Here is an 8,612-nt window from a genome sequence, read left to right on the forward strand (position 1 = left end):
TGCTGAACAGAAAAGAGGACAGTGAAAAGGAGGGAATGAGAGAGTATGTGTAGTCCTAAAGACATATATTCTTCAGACAATGGTAGAGTACACTGTAGATCATCTTCAGTGACCTGGATGAGTCCATTTATTCACCTGGAGTGGGAGGCAGGGTGGGGAGAGAACCAAAAAAAGTGGCTAGCTACAGAGAGGTCAAAGGAAAGTGGATTTGCAGGCAAAAATTATTGGCTGAAAGTGTGAAAGCCAGTACAAGCCTGGAGACGAGTATTTCAAGAGAAAAAATATGTAAGTGGAAGTAATCTAAAAGGGAAAATGCAGTCACTTTGCTCAAATGCAAGGATGAAACCACCTTGGAATAAAAATCATCCCATAACTCTAAAATCACAAGATGTCTGAATGAAGCCACTTCAAAACAATCCACTTCTATAGTATAGAGAGTCCAAACAACAGAAGATGCAAGAGAAGCAAGAGCATTCCATTAGTAGCTGAAGAGCATAAAATGCAGAGAGACGTCACTTAGGATGATTTAAAAGAGAGTCAAACAAGAGTAAGTTGAAAGAAAATTTTAAGGCTATACTCCCTATGCAAAAATCAAGACCTACATCCAAGAGTCATTAAGTTAGAAGCTACAACACTCAATGCAACCTACTCTCAAAATGCTCCTCTCTGTGGAAAGACAGAGGGAGGATATAGTCAAACTGATACAGTACTCTGACTGTTTGGAGTTGGGAGGGACCCTTAAAGGTCCAACATTCCTGCAGTAAGGACATCTTCAACTAGATGAAGTTGTTCAGGTTCCCTCTCCCTTCACATAGCCACCATCCCTGCTGCTGCTTCACAGAATCATCTGGATTGGAAAAGACCTTTAGGATAGATTGAGTCCAACTGTTAACCCAACACTGCCAGCTCACCACTAAAACCATGTTCCTCAGCACTACATCTACGCAACTTTTAAATCCCTCCAGAGATGACAACTCCACTGTTGCCCTGGGCAGTACACAAGATCGCCATTAGAAAAACCTCTAATGACTGTCCTAATTATCTCCCTTTCTCAAGTAAATGGATAAGCTTACAAAGTGAAATCCATTCTCATTGCCAAAATTTGGTTTGTGAGCCAAGTTTTGTTGTTAGGAAATTATTTTAGGCATATTTACCATGTAAGCTGGTTCCATAGAATAAGAAAAAAATTAGTTACTTTTCTCGAACATCCAAAGTAGAAAGTTGGGAACCAATATAGGCACCAGAACAGCTACCACTGACAAATTCTGTACATTCAGTTTTATATAACACTGCATGTTCACTGTAGGCAACAATGGAAGTGTGAAGCCAATACCGTTTCCTGTCCCACAATGCTGACAGTGCAGACTGGTAGAGCACTGCAGTGGAAACAGAAAAGGATGCCTCTACACAGCATTTGCAATTCGTTTCATTTAATCAACAGATCAGGCTTGTACTGCCCTGCTGGGCTCAGCACATCATTTTTGTCCTCTGCTTGTAGAAAAGCATCACTATTCCCCTTTTATTAAGGGCCAGGCAAATGGTCTGCATATAGAGCCAGAAGCCAGACACACAAAAGCCACTAGCTGCATTGAAGTTATTCTCAGAAGTCCTGGTCAGCTGCCACCCAACCTGAGCAGCACAGAAGTATCTGTACTCAAGTGCTCTTCCCCAGCACCCCATCTATGCTTAAGGAAACTTCCATCTTGCTTAAGGAAACTTCCATTTTGACAATACAGATCACTCCAGAAAGCATCTTAACATCAAGTTCAAATGCCCCAGAAAGCAAATGAAACAACACTGAAAGAAGCCTCAGCAGAGTATGTCTTTCCTCCTCCTGGTAACTGTCCTAGCCACTTGACTGAGATACCATGCTTCCTCTTGCTCTGTTTTTCAGGCACACCAAGTTTTGATTATTCCTGGCATAGCAGAAGAGTTTCAAGAGAAGGAAGTGAGACTATTCTTAACTGGCATGTGGCTTGATGATGAGAATACTCCCCAAGGAAGCAGGAAACTTGGACTGGAATCCCCCTTCTGCCTCTGGGACTCAAGCATGATGTCACATCACTCTGCACTGCAACATCAAAGTCCCTTGTCAGTTTGGCCCTAACAATGTTTTAGACTACACACATCCACAGGAACAAAAACAACCTCTAGGTCGCCTAGATTTTACACTGGTATCTTCAATGGACTATCTTTACTTTTTTGACAGATGGAGAAAGCTTGCAGGAATGAAGTGGAAACAAGGAAGGCACTTATCTTACAGTAGCACCAGTGATGTTTTTCAGGACAGACCAAATGAAAATAACTCTTTTTGCTAGATACCTAAGAAAGCTGCAAAGACTCTCAGCACTCTGAGCTTGTCTTGAGTAGACATCTTACTTTATTTACAAAAAGGATGGTTTTCATATTAATGGAGAAACCACAAAGTCAGACACCAGTTGAGTATTACTCCAAATGTAATTTTCTGATGAGTTTATATAGCCATTAAAGCATGTAAAATAGAAGTTTTGTGACTTTCACTGGTTTTTGTCTGAAGCACATGAAAGGATAAATTCATTTCACAGCATTTAAACTATACTACAGAATTACTAGCAAATTTTATCATTTCACAGTTTATCATACAGAATGTTTCTTCTGTATATCACAGAAATCAATTTCATAAATCATGACACTATATAAAATAGTAATAGAACTACAAAACATTCCAACTTAAAGCATCCTGTCATGCCCACTGCAGTTCTAAAGCCTGCAATTTGCAAAAATGCAATCTTGATGTCAAAGTACACAACACCCAAACTTTCAGAACAAGGAGGGAGCCAGGAATGGAGGCCATCATAAATCCAGCACTGAACTTCTGCATCCACAAACATGCTGAGACTTTGCTTCCCATGCTGCCCTTGACTAGAAGTGCAGGATTTGGAATTCTACTAAAATCATACTTAACACATGCTGACTAACACAGCAGGGAAAGAACAACAGCATGGAAATCAAAGGCTTAACATTTTGGGGGGAGCAGAGAGGATTAGTGACCTACAGTTGTATATCATTTTAGAGACACTTGCCCTGTTAACCTAGTTACAAAGCCAACAGTCAGTAGCAATTGAAGTCACAGTGGCAACAGTATTTCGCTGTCAAGTGTTCTAGTAGAAAAGATCTCTAGGAGGAAAAGAAAAGCACCCTCAAAGACTATATATATCAGTTCCCCAAACCATATATGCCTTTGCCTTACTTTCTCCCTCATTACATTGTATGCCTTCATTACTTATTACCTAGGGATCTTTTTGTCTATTTCTTTTCCTCTTCTTTCCCATTAGAAGAAAAGAGCACTTTTTCCTACTCTGCAGACACATAATGACCTTTCATTTCAAGTTGCTCCACTACCACGTTCCTCACAATTTTCTAGTACTTTCTCTTTGAAAAGGGGGGGGGAGGGGAAGGCATAGGAAAAAAATTATGTGTTTATGATTTCTCAAAACAAGCATGTATTACCTTTAAACTATTAATATTTATGGAGGGATGGGCTTCCATCAGGCAGAGCTAGGAAACCAATTACATTCTCTTTGCCAGCCCTTTGCTGCTGCAGTTTGTGTCATTACCACAGGTTAAAAAGTGTAAGATAAAACCTAGCATGGCCACACGACCATCTCTTGTGCTACAATCACATCTTTGTTCTGTTGCATAAAAAATATACAGCTCTCCCTCCCTTGGCTTCTTTTCCCCATACCACATCTTGAAATCTCCAATTTCACCTCTCCCACCATTTTCAGTGTTCCTCAGCCATATGCCAAAAATGCCAGGAGGTTTTAAACATGAGCATCATATTCAGAAAGTACCCACCCACGGGCATTTAAAAAATAAAAAAATTAAGCTTGGCAATTCTTTAAAGAAGCTGTGCACAAGAGCACAAACATCTGAAACCAATGTCTAATGAGCAGTCTTCAGACATCACAAGATTCGGCACCTTCAATTAAGAAACACTATTATAATAAAAACCTAATGAAATCCAGTTATTGCATCATCTAAGATATAAGATATCAAAATGTGTTATTCTTGTAATACTTATTCATACAAAGCCAGTTCAGGGTACTGGAGGAGATTTTAAGTAATTCCTATTTTTAAACTGCTTTTTCATTTGCAGAAGAGCGATGATAATTTACTTATCAATCCATTTACTTTCCAGTGGTTTGACAACAAAAGTTAAAATTTAAAGATTTCTGACTTTTCATATTCTCATCATTGCCATATCTACTAAAAGAACAGCTGGACTTCAGCACTAAAAAAAAAATAAATATGCTAGTCCTCTCTCACTTAAACTTTTCATTATGGACAAGAACAATGTAAAGACCTAAAATACAAGATGATTGTTAAATCATTTAATAGAAACTCTATTAGCATGGACCGGTAAGACTTCATACAGAATTTTCTGCCACTGATGCTAGCTACTGCCACCTTAGAGTTTTTCAAGGTACCAACAGTAAAGATACTTACACAACAATCAAATTCTCTGAATCTATACAAGAATGGCTTCTCCAAACTGGTATCATCAAACTTCATTACAGAAGGACTTCAGGAAAGCCTAGAGATTGAGTCCTTTAGCACCCTCTTTTGATTAGAATTCATTTGCTTTGCTACTGAATGCACTTCACCTTTCACTATATAGTCTAGATCCAACTATTATTGGAAGCTTCTCATCAAGTCACATTTCAGTAAAACACCTACTATTTTCATGTTGGAACAATGCAACTTTTAAAACCTCACAGTACTGTTTGCTTGCAATGCCCAAACTCATGACACATCAATGTTTCCGTTATCAAACTTTATGACAAGGGGTTTCCCAGTTCAGACAAAAAAAAACTGATTCAGTCCAAATGTTCAAGTATTTCTCATCTTAAAACAAAAACCTTCTTCTTAATAAGAATAAAGAACATCTCCATCTATGTTAATCCATACAAGGTTATAGACACTTCTAGCAAAATGGCTCATTTCAAAGGACCACATATGCTACATGCCATGATGTCTTCAGTTCTAACAGTCATCACAGCCTTTAAAACCAGGCTTCTACACAAGTTAGTTGCTATTTTAAATACACATTTTACTACTTCAAATTATACTATTTCATTTGTTTTAAGCTAAATACACTAGTGTACCTTGAAATTATACTCTAAACTCCTTTTCAGTCTATGAATGCAAGTTCAGATTAGTGCACAATAACGCTCTATGTATTCTACGGGACAAACCTGCAGGGAAAAATGCACAGCTCTGTTGATAAAATAAAAAAAAACATAGGAATTACAATAAAGAAGGCTCGGTTAGATCTCAACAAGCTAGAGAAGCCACTGACCCAAAGCGACTGCAAATTTCAAATTGCATCATGGAACGTCCCATATTTTACTACCACAGAACCAGAAAAAAGATGAAAAATGTCATAATGCATGGTGAAGATCCACACAGGGCTGCACATAGTCTTTCACATCACACACAAGCTCAGATCAGCAGAACAAGAGATTATGCCTTTTAGCAATAATATAATTTCTCTTGTTTTTCAGCAGATAATTCAGATTTTAGGTACCTGATACAAATAAATCAAGATGTAAATGCCTTACCTTCCTATTCTACAAGCCACTGCAGTTCTCAGATTATGAGTCAGTCATCGGTTCATCTGCAGAGGAATGACTCAGTATAAACTTTTAAATACTCGTTATTTTTTCTAACTTACAACCTGGTAATTAATATATTAAAACACGGTGTTGCGAATCAGCGCCTAAATGAATGGCGTGAAAACAAAACACTTTTCTTTCCGCTCACGGCTGGCAGACAGGCTTATAGCGCAGGGCCATTGTAGGCAGACAGACTTTATACAAACAGAACTCCTTCCGCAGCGAACACGGGCAGCCCCGTACCAACAGCACAGGCTTTTCCTCCCGAGAGCCGGGAGCTGGCGGGCGCCGCGCGGAGACGCCGCAGAGGGCAGCAGCCTCGGGAAGCGCGAAGTTGCGGGGGGCCCGGCACCCAGGCGCGGCGGCTGCCGGCACTGCCCCTTTAAAGGCCGTCGGCCCGCCCCCAGCACTGCATATGGAGGGAGCCAGGAGCCGAGCGAGGTTTCTGCATTCAAACGACACATCAAACACCGCAAGCGCCGTCGCGCCGCCCGGCTCCGCTCCGGCCTGCCTCTCCTTCCCTCCCCTACACACACCGCGGGGCGGAGGGGGGAGAAGGCAAGAAGCGGGGAAAGGAGAGATGGGGGGAGGGGAAAGGGGAGGCAGAAATAAGTAAGTGAAAAAGGGGCACCTGCAAAGCGCTGGAGCATGAGTGCGTCCGGGCAGGCAGAGTCCACGCCACCCCCGTCGCAGACTGATCTATCCCCAAGCACCAGCCTCCGCCGCCAAGGTCCCGGCAACAGGCTGTGGGTGAAGCGCGCTCGGCCCTTGCCTGGTAGCAGATGCCTCGTATCAGCACCGCGCCGCCGTCTTGCGCCCCTGCGGCTCCGCGGGACCACCCCCCCCCTCGGCTCCCGCCACCCGCCCAGCCCCGTTCCTCTCTCTAAGGAGCTCAAATGCGGGAAGCAGAGCCCGGCCGGCACCGGAGCCCTCAGCGGGAGCCGCCAACACGGCAGCAGTGAAGCGCGCCTTCCCCCCCACCCCCGGTCTCCTCCGCTGCACCGTGCCGCTCCCCAGGGCTCGCAAAGCCCCGCGGACGTCCTACCTGCGAGCGTGTGAGGGGAGCAGGGCAGCGGGCGGCAGCTGCAGCCCGGCGAAGCCGACCGCCAGCCCGACGGAAAGTCCCTACCGCTCTGCGCCGTCTCCCCCCGCCCCGCACTTCCTCTCCCGCCCGCTCAGGCTGGAAATCCCCGGCAAAGCCCGCTGTTCTCCCGACTCCTCCTCACACACCGAGGGGCGGGCCCGGCTGAACCGCTCAGCGCGCAAGCGGCAGCCGGGGGCCGGGCTTGGCCTGCCCGCCTGCACCTGATGCCTGCGTTACCCCTCCACCCACTCGCACCGGTGCTGTGGGTACAGTCTAGGGTGAAGGGGCTCTGAGCTCTACAACTGGCAAACGGAGTGTGTCTCGCTCGGCTCCTGCCGGCACTCAGCAAGCGGCGGAGGGGTGCGGGCTGGGCTATGAGGACACCGTACGTCCTGCTCGGATCAGGGGGAGCCGTGCTGAGGCTTGCTGTGCCGTTGCGGGAGCTCGGCCTGAGGGCAGACTTTGATGCGCCGGCCCGACCGTTGGGGTACAGTGGGAGAGGGATCGGTGCTGCCTACCCTTAGCTCTCCGAGGGAGGTGCGAGCTGCCCCGCACAAAGGGTAGCCTTTATTTAAAAAGAAACCCCACAACAACAAAACACACCTGCCACTGGGATAAGGGGAGGGGGGGAAGCAAGTGGGGGGCGGGGAGAGTAGTGGGAGAAGAGACTGGAAAAGAGAAAAGCCAGAGCTGTTCGCCCTTAGGAGACGCCGATGACTTCGGTGGGGGCCCGGTCGGCTGCAGGCAGGAAACGGCCAACCGTAGGTGGCAACCCCGAGTCGCCGGACGGCGGGGCATGGGGGATCGCGCTGATAAGTGCTCCTTTCCCTGGCCTCCCAGAGTGCGAGAGGCACTCGTCCTTCCTCTTCAGGCAGGGGGGCGACGCTGATACCCCATAGAAGCTGTTGCATAATGCTTGTGTTGGGCTCCCCTGATCGGGGCAGATACTCGACCGGTACCGGCAGCCTCGCTTTTATGCGGGGCAACGCTGTGCTAGCTGTCCCCGCATCGTCACCGGGCTTCTGGGAAGGAAAAGGGTGCGCTGGCTCTGGCGCAGAAGTGGAGCGGGGGGCTCAGGCAGAGCCGGGGGACTCAAGCAGCGCTGGCGGCAGCGCAGGCCAGGGTCGGTCGAAGAAATTGCCGCAGAGGAGCATTCGCAGCTCTAGATGCAACGATGGGCTGGTAGGTCAGGGAGCCGGGAAAGCCGGAGCTGTAAGGAATGTGCAGAGCTGAACACGGAGAAATGTGTGGTATTTGGCTAATTTCAGTGGGATGAGGTCACCATCCTTTTTGGACGTTGTTTATCGAGGGAGGAACAGTTGGATGCGTGATCCTGAACGGACAAGCTTTGCGTCATAGTTCCCGCTTACAGCATCTCCCCGCGTTCCGAAACCTATCCTGACCCTCTTCGGTCTTCATTCCCCCGGATCTCTGCAACACCCACGTCAACCTGTCCCGTAAAACCAAACATCTCTAGCTCCAGCTGTGTCCTCACCAGACCCTATAATACGAAGCTTGGCTCACACTGCTAAATCCCATTTTGTATGCTGATTTTTCACTTATCCCACTTCGCTGTTTTCTGTGTCTCCCGCCTTTTGCGGCTGTTCCCAGTAAGAGGCTGGTTGAGCTGTCAAGACAACTGCCGTGAACCTGCAATCGGAAAGACAATCTAAACTGTTTTAAATGTTCCCATTACTTGTTCAGGATTGCTTAGCTCCGGTCTGGCTGATAGGACTGTGCACCGAATCTGGATTTCTCCAGCAGCAGAGCTGTGACTAAGTTTCTATCAGAAACCTGCAATTTCCTTCTTTGCCACTCTTTTTGCTGTTGTGTACGTGTCCTCTTGTCTTGCCCTAAAAATAAATAAATAA

General features: G+C 46.1%; 1 protein-coding gene across 9 annotated transcripts in view; it reads right to left on the reverse strand.

The window, feature by feature from the left end:
- TRAF3 (TNF receptor associated factor 3) overlaps positions 1 to 6,821 on the reverse strand; it is a 72,109-nt gene extending 65,288 nt beyond the window's left edge. For 8 of the 9 annotated variants that reach the window (XM_054161818.1, XM_054161819.1, XM_054161824.1 and 5 more), the window contains exons 1-3: positions 6,703 to 6,821; positions 6,289 to 6,429; positions 5,604 to 5,659 (exon numbers count right to left, since the gene is read on the reverse strand). The gene's annotated coding sequence lies outside the window, so the exon portion shown is untranslated. The remainder of the gene's footprint in view (positions 1 to 5,603; positions 5,660 to 6,288; positions 6,430 to 6,702) is intronic. The other variant, XM_054161820.1, reaches the window with a different exon arrangement.
- Between the last annotated feature and the right edge of the window lie 1,791 nt (positions 6,822 to 8,612).

Source organism: Dryobates pubescens, chromosome 5 (assembly GCF_014839835.1).
Source record: "Dryobates pubescens isolate bDryPub1 chromosome 5, bDryPub1.pri, whole genome shotgun sequence".
NCBI lineage: Eukaryota > Metazoa > Chordata > Aves > Piciformes > Picidae > Dryobates > Dryobates pubescens.